Below are 24774 nucleotides of genomic sequence, written 5' to 3' on the forward strand. Positions count from 1 at the left end.
TCCTGGTCAACATGGTGAAACCCCGTCTCTACTAAAAATTACAAAAAATCAGCTGGGCACGGTGGCGCGTGCCTGTAATCCCAGCTACTCAGGAGGCTGAGGCAGGAGAATTGCCTGAACCCAGGGGGCGGAGGTTGCAGTGAGCCGAGATCGCGCCATTGCACTCCAGCCTGGGTAACAAGAGTGAAACTCTATCTCAAAAAAAAAAAAAAAAAAAAAAAGAAATCAGAACTTCACATGGAAGTCTTCTGTCTTAAAGAAGATGGATGCTGTCTGTTTTTCCTAGAAGCTAGTGCCATATAAAACCTCATCATATCAATGGGGAAAAGCAAAGAATACAAGGAGTAGAAAGGGATGAGAGGAAAATACATCATTCCCTCCTTTATGCGGCATCTATTCTCTCTCAGCTTTCCTCCTCACAGGCAGCCATTGCTCTTCCAGTCTGTTCACTCTGCCTCCCAATCTCTCCTGCGTATTTTTGCGTGCATATCTTTGCATACAAACCAGCCACTCTGTTTCCTGTCATTGATTTCTGACTAAAACACATCAATTCTTCTATTGAAAAACTGGTATAGAAAAAAGAGAAAAAGTTAAGATACTAAAACATCCTATGGATGACTTTATAAAATGCCAAATGGTAATGATGAGCCACTTAAAAAGTAGCAAAACACTGAAAAAAATTACCATGGTCTTATATGCCCTATCAGTATTCTGAAGAAATCTTTCTCTCTCTCTCTCTCTCTCTCTCTCTGGAGATGGAGATAAGGTCTTGTTCTGTCACCCAGGTTAGAGCACAGCAATGGGATTATAGCTCACTATAGCCTCAAACTTCTGGACTCATTCAATCCTCCTTTCTCAGCCTCCCAAATAGCTGTGACTACGGGCACACAACACCACACCTGACTAATATCTTATATATATTTTTAGTGACAGGGACTTGCAATGTTGCCCAGGTTGATCTCAACCTCCTGGCCTCAAGTGATCTTCTCTCCTCAGCCTCCTAAAGTGCTGGAATTACAGGTATTCACAGCATGCCTGGCCTAACATTTCTCTTAATTACATATTATATTACTTAAGAATTAAGATCCTGCCTCATTTACTTCGGAATGTGTAAAACCTAACACAGTGCGCAGGCACTGAAAAGAAGTCTTTTGAACTAAAGTAAAACAAAATGAAATAAAAAGTAATTGGTTCCCTAAGAAAACCAATTATTTTGTTTGAAAAATGTATTAAAATTTAATTTGGTCTTTATACCTCTCTCTCTGTCTTTCATCTAGCACATGAACTAACAGTACCATGTTGGAGATGTCTAGAAATTTACATGTATATGGTTATATATATAGTATGACTATATATGAATAGAAATATACATGTACAATTTTAAATATGTTTATATTTTATGTATTTTTTCTGCATTTCAGGGAAAGTCTCCTGTAAGAGTGAATTGATAGCTTCAGTAGAAATCTCAATTTCTGTAACTTTTGATTTTTCTATCATTTAATACTGAAAGCCAATATATTCCTAAAGCCATAAACTTTATTTACTGAATTTCTCTAAGCTGTAGCTAGGGAGAGATATGGATAGAACAATAATGTGTCTAGGATGTTATTATTAATATACACAAGAGCTGTCATGTAAGAATGACTAGAATGTTGTTAATATGACTTTCACAGAGTACACATAGTTTCTAAATGGTAACATAAATTACATCTAGTGTTCCTATTATTGCTCAATGCTATTACCTAAGACAATATAAATTTTACACTCGAAGTAAGTTAGCTACAGCTTTCAATAAAGATCAAGCTCTCTAGTGCTGTTTCCTCCTACAACAAAACTAATTAGGACATTACACCAGTGACAGCTACAATCCTCAGGATGTTGTGTAATCTGCTGGGATTTGACACTATCTTGCCCCATTAGCTTTTTCTGACTTGACGAGAAAATCCAGGATTTGTTATTCTTTGACACTTTCACAGATGAAACATGAGTGGCATTACATATATAAATACACATCTTTCCTGTAATTTCAGCTTCACAAATTCTTACTGAATAATAAATTTAAGATAGTGAAAACCATAGAAGGGAAAAAGAAAATGCAAATTTAGTGATTATTTTACTTATTCCTTTGGAAGAAGCTTTGACAGATAAATAATTTGGCAAGTCATTGGCCTCAGGTCAAGGACATATATGAATATTGTTAGTGTTCCTGTGTTGCCACAATAATGACAGCTTATTTTCAGTTTTCTTCAGCTAATAGTTAGCTTACAGCGAAAGATAACATACTTTTAAAAAGTGTTTTCAGTATGATTGAATCATTATCATATTTTTGAGTTTCATTTGTCTTCACTGAGTTTTTGTTGTAATTTTTGTTTTCTGTCTCCACTGTCTTCTAATAAGAATATGAAATTGCATTTTTTTCCTCCAATGAAATGTAACTTAAGACTTTTCTACACAGAGCAGTATTTAGTGATGAGATTATGTAGTAGACACCCATTGTTCCAAGAAAAAAAAATGGCTTTTAGGATAAGAATTTTAAAAATCATAAAATTTGGAGTTGTGAATTAGCTTTCATAAAGAAGGTATACAAATCAAGAACAGAATACTTCAATTTTTTTGACATTTGTTTAGTTTCAAAATATTCGAAAGTAAAACATGACACAACATTGTCTTATGCACAATAAATCATTTGGAAAAAAGCAACAAATCTTTGTTTGCACTCTGAAAATAACATATTACTCATCTCCTCCTACTTTGCAAGTATGTCTGTAGCCAACAATAACATTTTTTATACTGATCAATTTGTCCAAATACGTATTTTTTCATTTTCATTTTTCTAAGCTGCCTTATTTTTAGATTCAGGTGCGGTGGCTCAAGCCTGTAATCCCAGCACTTTGGGAGGCCAAGGCGGGTGGATCACGAGGTCAACAGATCCAGACCATCCTGGTCAACATGGTGAAACCCCGTCTCTATTAAAAATACAAAAAATTAGCTGGGCATGGTGGCGCGTGCCTGTAATCCCAGCTGCTCAGGAGGCTGAGGCAGGAGAATTGCCTGAACCCAGGAGGCGGAAGTTGCGGTGAGCCGAAATCGCGCCATTGCACTCCAGCCTGGGTAACAAGAGGGAAACTTTGTCTCGAAGAAAAAAAAAAAAGAAAAAGAAAAAACCAATTATCAGACTGCACTATTGATATTTATTAATAAACAACATGAATAGTGGAAAGAACATGGGTTTTGGAATCCTGCTATTTAACCAGGGTATGAATTCCCAGTTACTTACTGGAGTCTCTTCTGACTCATTAGTTAAGTAGGAACAGTAAGACCCATTCCTGGTATGACATAAAGTTTAGAAAATATTTGATGCTTAGTGGGTTCTTAAATATAGTTTTCCTTTCTTCTGTTTTTTACTCTATTAAAAACTTCAGGGAGTTTCTTCAGAACTTTTATGGAATTATTTTACTCTATGTCTCTGCAATTCTTTTGTCTATCTTGTCTTCTCATGCTTTAACTGTAAAAGTTCCCCACTTCATATTGCTACAGTGAACTGCTTTTTTCTCTGTATTACACTCTGTCTTATGACTTATTTAAAACATTTTGTAAAAGGAAAATTTTAATAATTTAAGTAAGTTTCAATCAAATGCATTTTGTTATTATGCATATTTGACTTTACCATGGTTAAAAGATATCACCTAAAACGTAAAAGTCATATGCTATAAAGAACCTGATATATAACACCTGTAGTTTATTTCAGCATTAGTAGTTTTATTGAACCTCCCCAGAAAATTTTAGCTACATTTAATTCATTGTTTTTATTTAAAAGCAAACATGGAAGAAGGAAAGGAAAAGAAGAAGAAAATTTTAAGAGTTCAGAATTTAAAACAATGCATTGATTAACTTAGTTTGAAGGAAAGTATTTACACTTTCGGCAAATTGTATTTCTCATGGAATGCTTACAATTAGAAATAGTATTAGATTTCTAAACTTATCATAATTTACTTTTGAATATTTCCTAACAGCTATGTTTACTTGATTACAACTGAATTAATAAATATACTTACAACTTTCCTCCTCTTAAAGATTTTACCGTCTTCTCTAGAAACTGAACAAAATTAATCCTGATTTTCTAGCCATAATGTAATCCCAATGATGCATTTCATATTTATTATAAACATCTTTCTTTTTGAACCTCGTGGGAATCACAATTTCCAAGCTCAGTAGCTAAGGTGGAGGGAAAATAACATGCATCATGTCCACACTACTTTTCTAGACTATCTAGGAAATATCCTTTTTTTAATGTTGTTTTCAGTCTCTTTGCACAAGTTGTCTATTTTTGAACACTGATGATTTTCATTAAATGGAAATATTGCTTTAATATTGGGCCATTGAATTCTCTATTCTTGAACTAATGTTAATATTCATTCCTATGTAAACTGTGTGTTATTACACAGTAATAAGTATGGCAGTAACAATAAATTGATTGCATTCAATATTTAGAATTACAGATAGAGCATAGATTACTAATATTTATCACATTATGTATTAAGCACTATACTTACCCTTAATACTTTCAACAACCATGTAACATAGGTAACATTCTCTTGACTTTTTCCATTAAAAATGTAATGTTTAGAGAGGGTAAGTATGTTGCCAGGATGACAAGATAATCTCTCTTTGCTATCCTCCAATATATTGATTAACCTGAAATAATTTGGTTGTGCTCATACAGCTAGTGAGAAGTAGAGCCAGCATATATATAAGATGAGTATTTCTAGAGTTCAAATATTTGAGTTCAAATACCTGTTCAATCATTTAGAGCTCTGCTTTCTGACTCAAGGCATATAATTTATTCTCTCTAATTTTCTGATTACTCACATGCAGTGGTTAATGAGCCTCTCACTCTTTGGATAAACAGTAAGAATATACTTCACACTTTCCATATGTATGTAAATATTTCATGAAATGCAAAGAACATGCAAAATGATGGTCATCATATTCAGTACTTAATCAGTAGGCACAAACAGCCCTTGCTTTGCATGGTAATACAAGACTATGAAAATGATCAAGAAAAGTAAAAAACCACAAATACTCGACGGAAAAAATATGACTTTTTGTGGACTTAGGAAAATTTTTTCAAAAATTAAAAACTCTGTCAGTTAAAAATGTGACCGAAATGAAAAAAATGATTTTTTTCTTTAGTATATTATTTAAAACACTGCCAACATTGAGAATTCAAAGTGTTTTATTTTGCTGCAAAAACTCACACAAATTAATTTGAACAGTGTTTGCCTTCTTCTTCTCATCAAGAAACTTACAGTATAGACTGAGAATCTTTTTTATGCCTTGGTAAATTGTCATGCTCATTTTTATGTTTGAGTCAGTTTTCAACAATTTATCCTTTGCACTTTCAATATTGTGAAATATCTCTAAAGGTTTCTTTAATGTGAGTTTTGGCTGACATCACTTCATCTCAGACAGCTTAATCTTTTCCAACACAACTGCTCTCCTCATTTATGCCAATAAAGTTTACACATACTCAGTTCTCCAGCTTCATACCTAGAATCGCTCATAAATGCAGCATTATTAACATTCTGATGGCTAGCTATTTCTTTTGTAACTCCATTTACATTCAATTCAGACTTCATGTTCAGAGTTTAGTACTTTTTGTTTCTTTGTTACTCTCATTTTTGGGTAAGTTTTGTCTTTTCATTATCCATTTCCATAAAATGTCACATGGATTTATTTTTGGAAGAGAAGGAAGCATCACAACTGCACATTTTGCTATCTATGCGTGAACTAAATAGCAGATGCACCATGACCAATCACCAACAGACTTTTAAAGAAGTGATGTGATATGCCACTGCTCATGATATGCACATTGGTTAATTATGTAGTGACTTGTGGGTGGAATAGCTAGCAGAAAAGTACATTTTGCAATTACTCAAAGTTAATATACCATGTTAACTAAAATCTTCGCCATTATCTTTGAAGACTTGTGTTATTTAACTAAACTGTGGTGACTGAATTCATGCAGATCAAACTGAGAAAAAATGAAGACTACTTGTATTTTTTTTTTTTAATTTTTTATTGGATTTTAGGTTTTGGGGTACGTGAGCAGAGCATGTAAGACAGTTGCGTAGGAACACACATGGCAGTGTGCTTTTCTTTCCTTCTCCCCTTTACCAACATTTGGCATTTCTCCCCAGGCTATCCCTCCCCACCTCCCCCTCCCACTGGCCCTCCCCTTTTCCCCCCAATAGACCCCAGTGTTTAGTACTCCCCTTTCTGTGTCCATGTGTTCTCATTTTTCATCACCCACCTATGAGTGAGAATATGCGGTGTTTCATTTTCTGTTCTTGTGTCAGTTTGCTGAGGATGACGTTCTCCAGATTCATCCATGTCCCTACAAACGACACAAACTCATCATTTCTGATTGCTGCATAATATTCCATGGTGTATATGTGCCACATTTTTCCAATCCAGTCTATTATCAATGGGCATTTTGGTTGATTCCAGGTCTTTGCTATTGTAAACAGTGCTGCAATGAACATTCGTATACATGTGTCCTTATAGTAGAACGATTTATAGTCTTTTGGATATATACCCAGTAATGGGATTGCTGGGTCAAATGGAATTTCTATTTCTAAGGCCTTGAGGAATCGCCACACTGTCTTCCACAATGGTTGAACTAATTTACACTCCCACCAACAGTGTAAAAGTGTTCCTTTTTCTCCACATCCTCTCCAGCATCTGTTGTCTCCAGATTTTTTAATGATCGCCATTCTAACTGGCGTGAGATGGTATCTCAATGTGGTTTTGATTTGCATCTCTCTGATGACCAGTGACAATGAGCATTTTTTCATATGATTGTTGGCCTCATATATGTCTTCTTTCGTAAAGTGTCTGTTCATATCCTTTGCCCACTTTTGAATGGGCTTGTTTGTTTTTTTCCTGTAAATCTGTTTGAGTTCTTTGTAAATTCTGGATATCAGCCCTTTGTCAGATGGGTAAACTGCAAAAATTTTTTCCCATTCTGTTGGTTGCCGATCCACTCTAGTGACTGTTTCTTTTGCCGTGCAGAAGCTGTGGAGTTTGATTAGGTCCCATTTGTCTATTTTGGCTTTTGTTGCCAATGCTTTTGGTGTTTTGTTCATGAAGTCCTTGCCTACTCCTATGTCCTGGATAGTTTTGCCTAGATTTCCTTCTAGGGTTTTTCTGGTGCCAGGTTTTATGTTTAGGTCTTTAATCCATCTGGAGTTAATTTTAGTGTAAGGTGTCAGGAAGGGGTCCAGTTTCTGCTTTCTGCACATGGCTAGCCAGTTTTCCCAACACCATTTGTTAAACAGGGAATCCTTTCCCCCTTGCTTGTTTTTGTCAGGTTTATCAAAGATTGTATAGTCGTAGATATGTTGTGTTGCCTCAGGTGCCTCTGTTTTGTTCCATTGGTCTATATCTCTGTTTTGGTACCAGTACCATGCTGTTTTGATTAGTGTAGCCTTGTAGTATAGTTTGAAATCTGGTAGTGTGATGCCCCCCGCTGTGTTCTTTTTGCTTAGAATTGACTTGGCTATGCGGGCTCTCTTTTGGTTCCATATGAAGTTCATGGTGGTTTTTTCCAGTTCTGTGAAGAAAGTCAATGGTAGCTTGATGGGGATAGCGTTGATTCTGTAAATTACTTTGGGCAGTATAGCCATTTTCACGATATTAATTCTTCCTAACCATGAACATGGAATGTTTCTCCATCTGTTCGTGTCCTCTCTGATTTCGTTGAGCAGTGGTTTGTAGTTCTCCTTGAAGAGGTCCCTTATGTTCCTTGTGAGTTGTATTCCAAGGTATTTTATTCTTTTTGTAGCAATTGTGAATGGCAGTTCGTTCTTGATTTGGCTTTCTTTAAGTCTGTTATTGGTGTAGACGAATGCTTGTGATTTTTGCACATTGATTTTACATCCTGAGACTTTGCTGAAGTTGCTTATCAGTTTCAGGAGTTTTTGGGCTGAGGCGATGGGGTCTTCTAGGTATACTATCATGTTGTCTGCAAATAGAGACAATTTGGCTTCCACCTTTCCTATTTGAATACCCTTTATTTCTTTTTCTTGCCTGATTGCTCTGGCTAGAACTTCCAGAACTATATTGAATAGGAGTGGTGAAAGAGGGCATCCTTGTCTAGTACCAGATTTCAAAGGGAATGCTTCCAGTTTTTGCCCATTCAGTATGATATTGGCTGTTGGTTTGTCATAAATAGCTTTTATTACTTTGAGATATGTTCCATTGATATCGAGTTTATTGAGGGTTTTTAGCATAAAGGGCTGTTGAATTTTGTCAAATGCCTTCTCTGCGTCAATTGAGATAATCATGTGGTTTTTGTTTTTGGTTCTGTTTATGTGGTGAATTACGTTTATAGACTTGCGTATGTTGAACCAGCCTTGCATCCCTGGGATGAATCCTACTTGATCATGATGAATAAGTTTTTTGATTTGCTGTTGCATTCGGCTTGCCAATATTTTATTGAAGATTTTTGCATCTATGTTCATCATGGATATTGGCCTGAAGTTTTCTTTTCTTGTTGGGTCTCTGCCGGGTTTTGGTATCAGGATGATGTTGGTCTCGTAAAATGATTTGGGAAGTATTCCCTCTTTTTGGATTGTTTGAAATAGTTTTAGAAGGAATGGTACCAGCTCCTCTTTGTGTGTCTGGTAGAATTCGGCTGTGAACCCGTCTGGACCTGGGCTTTTTTTGTGTGGTAGGCTCTTAATTGCTGCCTCGACTTCTGACCTTGTTATTGGTCTATTCATAGTTTCAGCTTCCTCCTGGTTTAGGCTTGCGAGGACACAGGAGTCCAGGAATTTAACCATTTCTTCCAGGTTTACTAGCTTATGTGCATAGAGTTGTTTGTAATATTCTCTGATGATGGTTTGAATTTCTGTGGAATCTGTGGTGATTTCCCCTTTATCATTTTTTATTGCATCTATTTGGTTGTTCTCTCTTTTCTTTTTAATCAATCTGGCTAGTGGTCTGTCTATTTTGTTGATCTTTTCAAAAAACCAGCTCTTGGATTTATTGATTTTTTGAAGGGTTTTTCGTATCTCAATCTCCTTCAGTTCAGCTCTGATCTTAGTTATTTCTTGTCTTCTGCTGGGTTTTGAGTTTTTTTGATCTTGCTCCTCTAGCTCTTTCAATTTTGACGATAGGGTGTCAATTTTGGATCTCTCCATTCTCCTCATATGGGCACTTATTGCTATATATTTTCCTCTAGAGACTGCTTTAAATGTGTCCCAGAGGTTCTGGCACGTTGTGTCTTCGTTCTCATTGGTTTCGAAGAACTTCTTTATTTCTGACTTCATTTCATTGTTTACCCAGTCAACATTCAAGAGCCAGTTGTTCAGTTTCCATGAAGCTGTGCGGTTCTGGGTCGGTTTCTGAATTCTGAGTTCTAACTTGATTGCACTATGGTCTGAGAGGCTGTTTGTTATGATTTCAGTTGTTTTGCATTTGTTGAGCAGTGCTTTACTTCCAATTATGTGGTCAATTTTAGAGTAGGTGTGATGTGGTGCTGAGAAGAATGTATATTCTGTGGATTTGGGGTGGAGAGTTCTGTAAATGTCTATCAGGTTTGCTTGCTCCAGGTCTGAGTTCAAGCCCTGGATATCCTTGTTGATTTTCTGTCTGGTTGATCTGTCTAATATTGACAGTGGAGTGTTAAAGTCTCCCACTATTATTGTGTGGGAGTCTAAGTCTCTTTGTAAGTCATTAAGAACTTGCCTTATGTATCTGGGTGCTCCTGCATTGGGTCCATACATGTTTAGGATCGTTAGCTCTTCTTGTTGTATCGATCCTTTTACCATTATGTAATGGCCTTCTTTGTCTCTTTTGATCTTTGTTGCTTTAAAGTCTATTTTATCAGAGATGAGAATTGCAACTCCTGCTTTTTTTTGCTCTCCATTTGCTTGGTAAATCTTCCTCCATCCCTTTATTTTGAGCCTTTGTGTATCCTTGCATGTGAGATGGGTTTCCTGGATACAGCACACTGATGGGTTTTGGATTTTTATCCAATTTGCCAGTCTGTGTCTTTTGATTGGTGCATTTAGTCCATTTACATTTAGGGTTAATATTGTTATGTGTGAATTTGATACTGCCATTTTGATGCTAAGTGGCTGTTTTGCCTGTTAGTTGTTGTAGAATCTTCATTATGTTGATGCTCTTTAACTTTTAGTGTGATTTTGGAATGGCTGGTACTGGTTGTTCCTTTCTGTGTGTAGTGCCTCTTTTAGGAGCTCTTGTAAAGCAGGCCTGGTGGTGACAAAATCTCTGAGTACTTGCTTGTTTGCAAAGGATTTTATTTTTCCTTCACTTCTGAAGCTCAGTTTGGCTGGATATGAAATTCAGGGTTGAAAGTTCTTTTCTTTAAGAATGTTGAATATTGGCCCCCACTCTCTTCTGGCTTGTAGTGTTTCTGCCGAGAGATCTGCTGTGAGTCTGATGGGCTTCCCTTTGTGGGTAACTCGACCTTTCTCTCTGGCTGCCCTTAGTATTTTCTCCTTTATTTCAACCTTGTTGAATCTGACGATTATGTGCCTTGGGGTTGCTCTTCTTACGGAATATCTTTGTGGTGTTCTCTGTATTTCCTTCATTTGAGTGTTGGCCTGTCTTGCTAGGTGGGGGACGTTTTCCTGGATGATGCCCTGAAGAGTATTTTCCAGCTTGGATTCATTCTCTTCGTCCCCTTCTGGTACACCTATCAAACGTAGATTAGGTCTTTTCACATAGTCCCACATTTCTTGGAGACTTTGTTCATTCCTTTTTGCGCTTTTTTCTCTGATCTTGGTTTCTCGTTTAATTTCATTGAGTTGGTCTTCGACTTCAGATATTCTTTCTTCTGCTTGGTCAATTAGGCTATTGAAACTTGTGCATGCTTCGTGAAGTTCTCGTATTGTTTTTCAGCTCCTTTAATTCATTCATATTCCTCTCTAAGTTATCCATTCTTGTTATCATTTCCTGATATCTTTTTTTAAGTTCCTTAGTTTCTTTGCATTGATTTAATACATGATCTTTTAGCTCACAAAAGTTTCTCATTATCCACCTTCTGAAGTCTAATTCCGTCATTTCGTCACAGTCATTCTCCGTCCAGCTTTGCTCCCTTGCTGGTGAGGAGTTTTGGTCCTTTCTAGGAGGCGAAGTGTTCTGGTTTTGGGTGTTTTCCTCCTTTTTGCGCTGGTTTCTTCCCATCTTTGTGGATTTGTCCGCTGGTCGTCTGCGTAGTTGCTGACTTTTTGTTTGGGTCTCTGAGTGGACACCCAGATTGTTGATGATGAAGTATTTCTGTTACTTGGTTTTCCTTCTACCAGTCTAGCCCCTTTGCTGTACGACTGCTGAGGTCCACTCCAGGCCCTGCTTGTCTGGGGTGCACCTCTAGCAGCTGTGGCACAGTGAGGGATGCTACCCGTTTCTTTTTCCGCTATCTTTGTCCCAGGATGATGCCTGCCAAATGTCAGTCTTTTGGATATAGAGGGGTCAGGGAGCTGCTTGAAGAGACAGTCTGTACTTTTTTGGAGCTCAATTGCTGAGCTGTGAGCTCTGTTGTTCATTCAGGGCTGTTAGGCTGCTATGTTTGATTCTGCTGCAACAGAGCTCATTAAAAAAAACCCTTTTTTTCTCAAATACTCTGTGTTGGGGGGTTCGGGCTTTATTTTTCGATGTCCGTTTAGGTGTCCTGCCCAGCTAGAAGGCAGACTAGCCACTGTTTGGCTGCCGAGTCTCCGCCCTGCTCTTGTGTGATTCGCCCTATTCCTGCAGGCTCTGCTGTGGTCTCCGCCACGCCCTGCAGCAGAGTCTCTTCGTTGTAGCGTTTTGCCTCGGCAACGGCAGGCTGCGTCAGCAGTGGGCGTGTATCTCAGTAGGGACGGGTTGCCTCGGCAACGGCTGGCTGCGTCAGCAGTGGGCGTGTATCTCAGTTGGGGCGGGTTGCCTCAGTAGTGGTGGACGCCCCTCCCCCACAGAGCGTCTCGGACCATCTGCTCAGGATAGTTTGAAATTGCGGTTTTGTTCATCCCACTGGGTATCCCAAACGATCTGTCCCTGCAATCCCCTGGGCTGGCCTACTGTCCAAGTCTCGTTCAGTCTCAAGTCCAGCCCTCTCAAGTCTCAGGTTGCTGGTTCAACAGGGCACCCGGAGAAGCACGCCCTGTGGGGATTGCTGGGTAGGGCCGGCCACCGCCGCCCCGGCTGCCGGCTTCGCCATGCAGACCTACTGCCTGGTGTCCCGTGTGTTTTTTATACTTGGGAGTTTCCCCGTTCTGTGGGCAACAAAGATCAGTCTGGAAATGCAGCTCCGACTCACCTGTTTGCGGATGCAACAAGAGCTCCAATCCTGGGTTGTTCTCACAGCGTCATCTTGAGTCCCCCCCCAAACTATTTTTAATATGTTATTCAATATAATTTGATAGTCTTATGCCACAGTTAAAATCAGTAAAATTATTTCAGTGCTCTCTATATGTGATATCTTTCTGTCTAGCTTAACAAAAAAAGAAGTTTTAAAGTGAAAACCACAAAATAACATTCATGCAAAATTTCAGGAAAGTAAGAGGAATTAGGGAAATATAAGTAGAAATTAAATATCTGTGAAAGTCTGTCTAATCTACAGAGATTTAAATATAATTTTTAAAAATAATAACTTGTGTAGACCCAAGAAATCATGCCTGGAAATGAAGACCGGGTTTGGCCATCAGGCTGCAAATTCTGTTTTGGAGAACTAAGATGAGTGATTACTTTGCCTATACTACAAAAATAGTACATAAGTATTGTTTATCTTAGCCAATCTTATGAAAGTTACTGAAAATTGGCCAGGCGCGGTGGCTCACCCCAGTGGGTCACGCCTGTAATCCCAGCACTTTGGGAGGCCGAGGCGGGTGGATCACGAGGTCAAGAGATCGAGACCATTCTGGTCAACATGGTGAAACCCCGTCTCTACTAAAAATACAAAAACTTAGCTGGGCATGGGGGCGCGTGCCTGTAATCCCAGCTTCTCAGGAGGCTGAGGCAGGAGAACTGCCTGAACCCAGGAGGCAGAGGTTGCAGTGAGCCGAGATCGCGCCATTGCAGTCCAGCCTGGGTAACAAGAAGAAACAAAACTCCGTCTCAAAAAAAAAAAAAAAAAGAAAGAAAGAAAATTAATAATGTCAAGATTTTACTCCCTGGCAAGTACCTGAAGGCTAGCTGTTCACCGTTATTAGTAAAACAGAGTCTTCTGCATTATCAAATAGATTAACTAGGGTGGAAGGGATATTACCTGAAAAAATTGAGAAGGAAAAATAAGCATGAACCTGAAGAGAGGGGATTTCTAGTTGAAGTGCTGAAACTCCTCTTAGAATCTGATTTTGCACTTTTTAGGCATAATTAAAAAGTTCTTAAAATGGAAAAAAAATGCAGCTATAATAGAATATAAGAAAAGGAATACTTGGTGGGTCAGAAATTTTATGATTCTCCGAATGATAGAACATAGAGTTACATAAAGACAAAAAATCAGTGAAAACTTAAAATGCCAGCAATAGAGAATAAACCTTAAGGATACATGGACTCAAATCCATGCTCTGCTTTCTTCTTACTGTGTGACTTGAACAAATTAGATACTTTTTCTATGCTTCATTTTTTTTTTCCACTTACAAAGTCATAGTAAAATTAGGAGCTGCTCACAGAGTTGCTGTGACAATTAAATTTACATGTTAAGCACTTAAAAGAGTATCAGGCACAATCTAAGCACTCTATAACTATTAATCAGTATGTTATTTTTGCAACTTAATAACAATATTATCTTAAAAATGTAAAGCACATAGTGATATACTTTCAAATAGAAACTGGTAAATTCCTAATGAAAGTTCAATGTTATTACCTGGATTCTTGATCAAACAATAAATAAGAAGACAAAAGAGTTATAGGTTATTAGATTTGTTTTAGTCATCTATGGTTATGTAACAGCTATAAGCAAAAAAGATTTATTATTTCTCAAATTGTTGAGGGTCAGGAATTTAGGAAGGGTTTGGCTAAATCCCTTCCTTCTCTTCCAGGGACCTCAAGAAAATATCTGCTCTTTATGTTGTACATTTCAGTGCACCATTCCCAGAGCTTCCCCTTTGTGTTTACATGTTATCTTCTCAATCACTGGTTTAGCCCACATTTGTTGAAGGTACAGTGGCTATTTCCCTGAGTATAAGTAGAAGCTCTCAAGCCTACCAAAGGTTAGGCCTATAATTGCCACAGTGCTGCTTCTGCCTCATTCTGTTGATCAAGGGAAGAAACAGATGGTGACATACTTTGGAGAGTCTCAACCATACGTCATTTAAAAGGTTGATCATAGCCAGGTGTGGTGGCTCGCGCCTATAATCCCAGCACTTTGGGAGGTCAAGGCGGGCAGATCACGAGGTCGGGAGATCAAGAACCCCCTGGCCAACACGGTGAAACCCTATCTCTACTAAAAATACAAAAATTAGCTGGGTGTGGTGGCACACACCTGTAATCCCAGCTACTCAGGAGGCTGAGGCAGGAGAATTGCTTGAACCCAGGAGGCAGAGATTGTAGTGAGCAGAGATTGTGCCACTGCACTGCAGCCTGTTGACAGAGCAAGACTCTGTCTAAAAAAAAAAAAAAAAAGGTTGATCATGTGTTTGTGTATATATGTATATGTGAATGTATGCATTCTCAGTAGGCTATGTTTTGTGTAGCTCCTATTAAAAATACAGAGAATTAAGACACTTCTGAAATACACATGAAACATTAAAAAACTTCGACCATAAACTAAATCACAAAGTAATGAATTACAAAGTAAGATGTCATAGGAGTTTTATTCGCTGAACATAACACAATTAAAAATTTACAATAAAAATCTTTTCTACAAATGTATTGCTAGAAATTAAACAAAGCCTAGGATGAGGAGTAACTCACCTAACTCCCCTGACATATCTTATGCAGTTGGCTGAACATCTTGAAAGGACGATAAAATCCAGAGTAAGGTGCAAAACAAATTAACGGCTTTGCAAATTAAACATCCGTGACCTCCACTCTGTCCAATCTTGTTGCAAGTGTCCAGTTAACTAAACTAACACCAAAATAATAACTGGCCTGCGTGATCCAAACATGTTAAGCAGCAAGGATAAATCTGATGGACAAGGGGCTTCAAGGGAGAGCAGAGGGCCCAATTTCCAATTTTTCTCTAACATTTTTGAGAATTGTCATTACCCATTATAAAGCAAAGTTTCAGTTTTCTTTGTTTTATTTTTATTAGGCACAGATGCTACATTTCAACAATAAACCCCACCATTATGTCCATCACTTTCCCACAGAATTTAATTTAATGACCCAAGCAGGAGCACTCAGTCACTCTTTCTCTATCAGCTAATAACTGCTACTCTTGGTCCTGTGACTGGGAAACTTTTCTTCTCTCTGATACCATTTTGTCCACTTTAAGTGGGATAATTTTATTATGTAATTAGAATTGTCAAATTTCTGAGGACTTCCTTATTTATAAACATGCCACGGTTAATTTAGGATGAGACTTACCTGAATTCTTACACTATAAAAGGTACAAGTTGAAGATCTCTAAAAGGTATTTGACCCTACATGGGCTAAATATTCTATTACTGTTGGTCAGGCTAGAGGAGCTGATGTCCTCATGGTTATGAGTGACTGATCTTTACCTTTATTCAAGCTTGCATGGTACTCTTTGAAACTAGAAGCAAAGGAAGAATTGAGTTCCATGGTATAAAGAGGACTAGAAAAAACAGCCTAATACTTGTACAAATTGTTTGATGTAAGAAGGTCCATAGACTTTGGTACATTTATTAAGATACAATTATAAGACAGTTATGCTCAGGTTTCCAGGGCTGTTCACTCCAAATACTGTATTCACCTTAACACCAGGCATCCACAGTGTAGACCTATGTTTTCCCTTCTTTAGGAGCTCCTTGGACTCAGGTGTTTGACACTTATTCTACTCTATTAGTAAAATTAACAGTGTACATGGATAGTTGTGTGCCAGAGATTCAATCATTTTATTTTTCATAAACGTTTAGAATCTCCAGGACCTCAAATTCCTTTAAATTCTACCTTGAATTGATGGTAACCTTTTGCTAGACCTGCAAGTTAACTCTAAAACAAATTTTATTACCATCTTCTGGTTCTATCCCCAAAAGCATCAAAACGTATTTTAGAAAAAAAATGGAATTTTATTAGCAAAACTAACTTTCTTCCTTCCTTCTTTCCCCTCCCTCCCTCCCTCCTTCTTTCTCTGCCTCCCTCTTTCTTTCTTTCTTTTCTTTTTTTCTCTTTCTTTTCTTTCTCTCTCTCTCTCCCTTTCTTCCTTTCCTTCTTATTGCTTTATGATTTTTCTCATGGAAGTAACTCACCTCTGATTGACGAGAAGCCATTCATATCTCCCCTTGGCTAATGACTAAAAGAGAATTCAAGGGACATTTAGGTCTCACCGGCTATTGTGAACTGTGAGTTTCTATCTTCTTCAAAATTTCTTCTTTTTATGACCTGACCAAACAAATCTTCAGTGGCAGAACCCCTCACTTGGGAAACATAGACATGAACAGAAATTTTGAAAACTAAAGTTATCTCTTCAACCCCCTCCTACATGTTCTTCAACTCTTCCCTTCATGGTCTACTAGTTTGTTGATAAACAATCTAGTCAGACCTCTGTGTTTTAATACTGCTGCAGGGAAACCACCAAAAACCCAGAGCCAGTGACAGTCTCTCCCTCAATCCAGTGGCAAAGAGTTTGCCTACCTTGACATAGTAGCCACTGACAAATCATGGAGGCTTCTGCGGATAAAGTGTTAAAGTCACCTTTGAACCTAATAGTCTCCATGGTGGAAAATATTTGCTACTGACTGAAAGTACACAATGTTTCTCAATAAGCTGGCTTACATATTATGATGTTTTGTTCCTTTCTGCTTCTCATGTTACTATCTATCACTATGGCAGTTTGAACCATGTTTATCTCCTTACAAGAAAAAAAGGAAACACGTGGCAGTTTACTCTCTAAGGATTTCCAGGACATCAGGAATATTTATTAGAGATTTCTTTGGATAATTAAAAATTGAGACTTTTTGTTTATTATGAGTCATCAGAAACGAGAAATTATTAAGGTGTCTATGCCATAAAAGATCTTTAGTTCAACTTTGAAACATAACTCCTTTTACTTAGGGAAGGCAGGAGGAAAATAAGCAGAACTTATAGACCTTAGCAGAGCCTGCCAGCTTGCAAGAGTGTTAATGCTTACACTGAGATTAGGTCACTACTGATGCGGGATACTTGGGAAAAGGCAAGGCTTTCTAACCTCAGCAGCGACACTTGAACAACAGGTCAAGAAAATGCTAGGTGCTTAATGCTGTTAAAGAAAGTAGCTACTGTGAAGACAGAAACTCACTAAAAAATAAAAACAAAACAAAACGTTTCCTAGAAACTAAAGGAAGTAGAAATGTCCTAGCTAATCATGATGCCAAGCAAATAGTCCTGAAAACATTTTTGCCCGTATCTGCAGAATTTTTGCCCCATCTCTATCTTTTACGTCTCTGCAATAAGTTCACAGAAGTCATTATATAAGAAATTTTTTTCCTGACATCAGAAAAAATATTAGAAAAGATCTGATGTTAATTACATAAAAATAATCTCAGGCTTCCTAGGAGGTACCTCGTAGTGCCAAAAGATGTCAAGTGAAAATCAGGTAAAATCCAAATGAAGTAAGTCGAATCCATAAGAACATGTTGTTTATAACATATTTCTCATCTGTCTAAAACAAAATCTTGACAAAACTGTAAAGAAAGGACATGAATGCAGTGAGATCCTCAGGCCTACCTGAATAATTTCAAGTGAACTTTATGTAATTATTCCCTTGCAATGGAGTATGACTGTTCTGGTGGAGGCATGTTTGTGTTCAGTGAGGGTCATGTCTTTTCCTTTCTGTAGAGTTACAGCTCTGAAGTGTCTAAAAGTCCCCACTTTTATGTGTGCTTCTTGGGAACTTCAAGCCTATCTTTTAATTGATAGAGATGCTCATTTTACTAAAAAAAATGTCATTAAAGAGCTCTATGAGGTACAATAGCTTGCTCAGAAACTTCACTATGCATATAATCTAATCTTTGGCAAGGTAAAGGAAGAAATTAAAATTTCAGATTACCTAAAACTTTGAGACAAACAAACTTTTTTACTCTAAGATCTTTCCCTTTTAACTTTATAATAATACAAAAATATCTTTTGGGAGTTCATCAACTCTGCTTTTATAAGTTAGTAATGGCTAGATTCATATATCTAGGAATATCATCTCTGATCCTAGACCCTGCCCTTTTGTGAGCAAAAACAGCCAAATAATGTACAAGACCCATGCAATACAGAAAATATTATCAATTTAACAGGCAGCCTTTCCTCAAACCCCTCACGAACAATGTACAAACTAAAACCTGGAGACTTGATATACTTGAAGAGATGTCAGAGAAAATCTTTTCTTGAATAAGGGCATGATCTGGTACTATCAACAAATGGCAACAAAGCCTACAAACCTATAAGCAGTATAGTAATGTAAAGCAAAGTAAGAAACGTACACTAACTTTCCCTTACAAAATGCCATTTTAGAATTACCTATATGGTGTTCTGCCACATGACAATAGAAAATAAAACTCTGCTTTCCTATAAGTGGTTTATCTGAAGAAGAAACTTTATGCAACGATAAAGATTATTAAAATGTATGGTCTGTATCTAAAGCATTTATTAAATAGTGTTTAAAGCTATATTTGATAAACAAACTATAAAACTATACACTGTCTTGTTTCTTACACATGTTGATAATCTTTCATAAATCACTAAAACAAGATGAAAGGAAGAATGGGAGGAAAGAAGGAACAAGGAGAGAAGAAAGGAGGAAGGAGAAAGGGAGGGGTAAGAAGGAAAAATGGGGACTGAGCCCAGGAGTCCACTTCCTCCTCTTTGAAGATGACAGATTAGGGGTATCTCGCGTTCTGGGGTGCCCTAAACGCGAGATGCGCCTCATCTGTCATCTTTAAAGAGAAGGAAGGGCGTGGTGGCTGGGCGCGGTGGCTCACGCCTGTAATCCCAACACTTTGGGAGACGGAGGCGGGAGGATCGCTTGAGCGCAGGAGTTCAAGACCTGCCTGGGCAACATAGGGAGACCCCGGTCTTACCGGAAGAAAAAACATTAGCCGGCGTCGTGGCGGGCTCCTGTGGTCCCAGCTACTCTGGAGGCTGAGCTGGGAGGATCCTTTGAGCCCGGGAGGCGGAGGTTCCAGTGAGCTGAGATTGAGCCACTGCACTTCAGCCTGGAGTAGCGACAGAGCTACTTCGTTCGGCAGACAGGAGTGGTGACAGGCAGGGAAAACGGTGCACAGGGCCAGGAATAGCCAGCTGCCTGCAGGGAGGCGGCTGCGGCCCGGGAGCCAAGAGATGAAGCAGATCCCAGGGCCAACTCCGCAGCCGCATCTCCAGCTTTGTTCATGCGTCTGGGAAGCAGTGGCCTCTGGCCACCCCACGTGCGCACCGGGCCCACTTCTCCACCGCAGCGCGGCCCGGGCTGCCCCGGGCCTGCGAGTTTCCCGCCAGGGCCGGGCGAGGTCTGGCCGGAGTAGGAAGGCGCGGCCCTGGTGGCGAAGGCGCAGGGCTGCGGCTCCGGCCATGGGGCAGGTGTAGAGAAACGACCCCTGCACCGTCTAGGCGCCCCGCTCCGTTCCCGCCCTCCGCCAAGAGACTCCCGGGACCGGTGGCGGCTGGGGGCCCACGGAGCCCTGGAACTCACCGGGGTGCCTCGCGGCGCAGAAGCGAGTGGAGTCTGAGATGGCGCTCGGAGCTGCGGCCGCGCTCCACCGCGGAAGGATCGGATTTCACCGCTGGTTTTAAAATTGTGCTCGCGAAGCCCAGGACGCTGGGAGAAGTGTTCTGCGCCCCTCCGGTCGCGGTCTCCGCATTAAACTGACTTCCAGAGCGGCCTCTGCTCCCTGGAGGGGAGGGCACCGGTGTCTCACGGGATCGCAGGTCCTCAGCCTCCCGCCCGCCTGAGTTGCTCCAGATGCAGGTGAGGACCCCGCCTCGCTGCGCTGACCTCTGGCGGCTCTGTCCTGGCGTAGGATGCCTCTATCCAGGAACCCGCGGAGGTCAGACTCCTGCACCCCGAACCTCTCCAGGTCCTCTCCATGGAATACGGAAATCTGTGCCCACAGGCCCTGCGCACCCAGGAGGCTCAGCGCCCGAAGCTCGCCCCAGGGCTGTGCACCCTGCAGGAAACGGCTGCAGAGAAAGTGCTGAACGGCCCTGTGTAGGTGTGGCAGGTGGGGGCCAGGTCCTACCCCCTTCTCCATCTGCAGCTTCAGACTGCACACGGTCCAGCACACCGCGGCCGCCGAGCCCTGCAGGAACAGGGTGCGTTGCTTCTCAAAAGTTCACAGGCACGCATGGCTTGGTCCTCCTCTCCAGGAAATATGCCCTTCTGACCTCCTCCAGGAACCCCTCCACCCTTATGTTGATGGGCTTCTCAGCCAGTAGCTAAAGGTCCTTCAGGGACCTGGGTCCCGCGGTGACCAGCAGGGTGGCCTCGGGTAACATCTTCCTCTTCAGCAAATGCCCCAGGAGAACCAGCACCAGCTTCCGCTTCTTCCAGTTCCCGCAAATGTCCTGGATCAGCGCGCCAGGTGGCACTCCTCAGCTCATCAAGGCCGTTGACCATGAGCTGGATTCTCTGAGCTTAGCCTAGGATGTTTGGAATGACATCCTGTAATTCAGGCCGGTCTTTGGCAATCAGCTCTGCAAAACTGCAGGGGCCCAGGTGACTGAGCTCCTTGCAGCTGAGGTAGAAAGCGTATCTGGCCTTCGGGCCGAGGTTGTACTCTTTCCAGTCCAGCATACACGTTTTAGCCAGCGTGGTTTTCCCCAAGCCCGCAGGACCCTGCAGACCCACCGTGTAAGGTGATAGCTGCGTGGTCTGCTGGGATTCAAGAATGGAATGAACCTTTGGTTTCTCTCAGTGACGTGGTCGTGGAAATTGTCACTGTCTCCTTGCCAAAAGCTGTTCCTCCAAACCAAAGATTGTTCGTCCATCACGTTTCTCCATCCTTCCTTCTCACCTGGCTTTGCTAACTCCAAGACCTCTTCTGCGTCTCCGAGCTCAGGGTTATCTGCGTCTTCCACCTGTCTGTCCTCCAGCAACTCAACCTTTGCCATCTTAGACAATTCTGGAAGGTTCATCTCTTTCAAGATCTTCACAGTTGCATTCCTTATCCAACATTCTGAGGATGTGTTGACCAGAATTTCTACCAGTTTTTTGCCATTGGCCTCTTCCGCCTCAGACCATGGGGTCTTCTGTAGCACATCTTCTAGGGGAAAAGCCATAAGAGGGATTTGAAAGTCCCTAATTCACCCTTGCTCAGCTGCTCCAGAAGGGGCTACAGAGTGCACTCTAGCTGTGGTGATGTCATAGTGCTCCACGTATGAGACCTTGGGTTAAGGCTGAAGAGCTCCTTAGGGCCGGTCTTGCTTCCAGCCTCCAATTACTGATTTTTTAAGTGAACTTTTTTCAATTTACTTTCATTAATTCCTCCTCTTTCATCCATCACTATGATTTTAATTTGTTTTATATCTTTGGTTTGATATTATTTTAATTTTTTAAATTGCATTTTAGGTTTTGGGGTACATGTGCAGAACATGCAAGATAGTTGCATAGGTACACCCATGGCAGTGTGATTTGCTGTCTTCCTCCCCTTCACCCACATCTGGCATTTCTTCCCATGCTATCCCTCCCCAGCTACCCCCCGCCACTGTCCCTCTCCTATTCCTCCCAATAGACCCCAGTGTGTAGTGCTCCCCTCCCTGTGTCCATGTGTTCTCATTGTTCATCACCCACCTATGAGTGAGAATATGTGGTATTTCATTTTCTGTTCTTGTGTCAGTTTGCTGAGAATGATGTTCTCCAGATTCATCCATGTCCCTACAAAGGACACAAACTCATCGTTTTTGATTGCTGCATAATATTCCATGGTGTATATGTGCCACATTTTTCCAGTCCAGTCTATCATCAATGGGCATTTGGGTTGGTTCCAGGTCTTTGCTATTGTAAACAGTGCTGCAATGAACATTCGTGCGCATGTGTCCTTATAGTAGATCAAGTTATAGTCCTTTGGATATATACCCAGTAATGTGATTGCTAGGTCAAATGGAATTTCTATTTCTAGGTCCTTGAGTAATCACCACACTGTCTTCCACAATGGTTGAACTGGTTTACACTCCCACCAGCAATGTAAAAGTGTTCCTATTTCTCCACATCCTCTCCAGCATCTGTTGTCTTCAGATTTTTTAATGATCGCCATTCTAAGTGGCATGAGATGGTATCTCAAGGTAGTTTGATTTGCTATTATTTTAATTTCTATTCCATTTAATAAATGGCTAATACCCTGAAAAAAGGAAGGAAAAATGGGAGGAAAGAAAAACAATAAAAGTATATTATTCTGTCTTACTAAGAAATTTAGAGGAAAATGAATACAGAAAAATATCTGATATGGGAGATTAGAATATACCACCTCAAGAGTCCTTCTTTGGCATATTTTGAGATGACTATTCAGAGGGGCTTCAGATACAGGAATAGCTCTAAAAAGCTATCTTTTCGTAGAAATAATTTACATCTATCTGCTTTAGTAAAGCAAATAGGGGATGCAGGAAGAGGCTTTCTCTGAGGTTTCCTTATCCAAATGTAGGAAAGATTAACTCACAGCAAGAAGAGGCTAAATGTCTAAAACTTTTGAAGTCTCACAGAAGACGCTTTTACCTGAGACTACCATTTATTCTTTCTGAGGTGAGGGCTGCAACCTGAGAGACTTCATCTATATAAGATAACACTATGCATTTTCTCCCCTCACCATCCTGTAACCTGTCTCCACCTCCCCCTAGGAACTCCAAGCCTCTATTCCTTTCTGTACAATATAAAAAGTATAGTCATCTGGCCTTTCTTTGAATCTCATAATTTGTGTGGCTGTCATGCACATGTGCATGTACTACATTAGTATGTCTTTTCTCCTGTTAATCTGTCTATAGTATGGATTCAATTATGAAACCTTCAGAAAGGGAGAGGAAGAAGGAAAATTCATTTTGCTCCATACAGTAGGAAACTAAAAAGCATGGCAGGCAAGGTTTCTGAGCACATCCACATTTTGGTTTAAGCTCATCTAAGTATATTGACCCAGCTCCTAGAGACTATTTTTCAATAGGTTTGAAATGGAGCCAGGAATTTTAAGAAGTTGCCCATCTGATTTTGCTGCAAGCATTGTGAGGATCTGTCTTTGAAAAACACCTTAATTGTTTTAATTTGTGTAGGGGGGTATAGAGGGGGCGGGAAGTTCAGGTCACATCTGGATTCTTTCATTCTCTTTTACTGTTGGTGTAAAGAAGTCTGTCATTTTACAGGGCCCATATTTTTAATCACAGGTAACTTAAATTTTTCCAACTATCCTTACACAGAATGCATTCTTTAAAATATCTATCTATCTATCTATCTATCTATCTATCTTATTCATGCATGTATATGCGTGTATATATAACCAGGGACCTCAGTGTCCGACCTACCCTCTGCGGGAGGACTGAGCTCATTCGGAAAAAACCTGACCGCAGGTTAGAAGAAAGTCTTAAGTTCAGGCTTTATTGAGAGGAAAGAGCCTACGGGCGGACCAGCCGGGAAGAAGAGGAAAATGGCCGCGCCGCTCAGAGGAGCAGGGTTCTTTTATAGGGGGCTGAAGGGCTGAGGGAGTGGGGAAGCCGAGAGAGCCGAGGTGGCGGGCAACGGTTGGTCCGGTTGGTCCGTTTAAACCGCTGGGCGGCGGGAAGCTGGGCGACGGGAAGCCGGGAGGCGGGAAGCTGGGGAGTGCTGATGAGGCAGGGGGTGATTGGTCAGCCGGCTGGAGGTGGCTGCGGCCGGGTGGGAAGGCTAGAGCGGTATGTAGAGTGAGAGATAAGGGAGCCTCTTTGTGGGGGAGGGAAAGAGAGCTTTCACGATAGGGGCAGAGTTTTCCAAACACTCAGTTTTTAAAATCATTCACTTTTTTTTTCAGCTTTCCCTCCATTCCACCTCTTCACTCCTTCCCTTCTAGGCAGCCACCTCCAGCAATTGCATACTTATCTAATTATTCTCTTGCTTAAGAAATTTCAGAGGCAATCTTGAATAAAGGAAGCATGGAGCTGTAATTTCAGAATCCTCCCACTTAGGGCTGAGTCATGAGCCAACCTCCAGATGGTTGATTATCCAAGATAGCCATCACAACAAGACACACAGACCCTGCACCCTGTATCACTACCACATGTTGCCCATGCCAAATTTCCCTTTAAAAATCCTATGGTAAATTTTAAAATTTAAGATGGTACTTGTCATCTTCTTACTTTTCCTCCCACCAACCCTCATCTCTTTTGTCTAGCTTTCAAGTGGTGAGCTGCCAGACTTGGGTCAAATTATGTATGTAAAATTTCAGCTGACAAAAAGAGTCACTGCTTTATTTACTAAGAAAAATGATTGCAGGATGATAATGTCGACTCATCTCTGTAGATAGATCTGAGCCTTCTTTTTTTTCATATTTTCTTCAGTAGCCATATGCTCCCTATGGGATTAACATTCTCTTTTGAATTATAGTAATGAAATTACTACTTTAAAACTTATTCAGCAGACTAAGTCATTTTCTGCTGTGAAATAACGTTTAATTTTTTATATAATTTATTAAACAATCCTGAAAATAGTTGGCAATGGGCATTAAC

This window comes from Callithrix jacchus, chromosome 1 (genome assembly GCF_049354715.1).
Source record: "Callithrix jacchus isolate 240 chromosome 1, calJac240_pri, whole genome shotgun sequence".
NCBI classification, from domain to species: domain Eukaryota; kingdom Metazoa; phylum Chordata; class Mammalia; order Primates; family Cebidae; genus Callithrix; species Callithrix jacchus.